The sequence below is a fragment of the Cicer arietinum genome, chromosome 7 (genome assembly GCF_000331145.2).
Source record: "Cicer arietinum cultivar CDC Frontier isolate Library 1 chromosome 7, Cicar.CDCFrontier_v2.0, whole genome shotgun sequence".
In the NCBI taxonomy this organism is placed as follows: Eukaryota; Viridiplantae; Streptophyta; class Magnoliopsida; order Fabales; family Fabaceae; genus Cicer; species Cicer arietinum.
The window spans coordinates 36,309,599-36,310,559 of NC_021166.2; positions in this window are offsets into that span (position 1 = coordinate 36,309,599).

Sequence of the window (961 nt, forward strand, 5' to 3'; positions counted from 1 at the left end):
TGAATCCTAATTTTTTTATCATATGAACATTAAAAAATACAATCAATAACAACTTATAATTTTTTATCAAACAAATATAATAAAATACAATCAATAACAACATGTAAAAAATTACATACTTGCATCCATGAAACAACTATATTAAGATGTTCAACATGTGTAACATGACATAGTAGTCACGCTTATAGATTTGTCGTGTTTAACAAATCATCATACCATATCGGTTTTGTATAACTATGACAAATCCCATGACGATTTCTTATTTCTTCAAAATATAACAGGTTCTATTTAAAAAAACAACAATAAAATTTTCCTTGGTTTTTATGAAGTTTTTTTTAAAAGTAAGTTGTAAAAGTTTATCCACACTTGTACACTTACTCAAATAACTATGATACAAATAAGTAACTATTAAAGTAAAATAAACAATAGTTAGAAAAAAAAAATGAATTTGACATATATTTTTTTCCTTTAAATAATATGATATTATTATCTAAATGAAATTATGAGCACATATGATAATCATTTTATCTAAATGAATTATTTATTATTAAAGACCATACCTGAACTAGTGGCGATGAAACAGAAGGTGGCGATGCGACGAAACACAATTGTGAAGAAGATGGCGATGAAACTGAGTTTGACTACGGCGATGAAACTGAGTTTCACGATTGTAAAGAAATCGACATGAAACTGAGTTGAAGTTTGGCTATTATAAAGAAATCGACGTATTAAACAGAGCGATGAGTGATGAGTGTAGATCGGAAATATGGTTGGAGAATAGAAAAGATTTATAATAGAATAGTTAATAAAGTGGAAGATAAAACGTTTCACTTGGTTAAATTTATTGTTTACGTTTGCTTTAAGTCGGTTAGTAATAGAACCGCATTAAATAAGTTCTAAATATTTACAAAATTGTCACCGCCTCATTTTATTAAGTCGTTTAATAAATAACCGATTTATC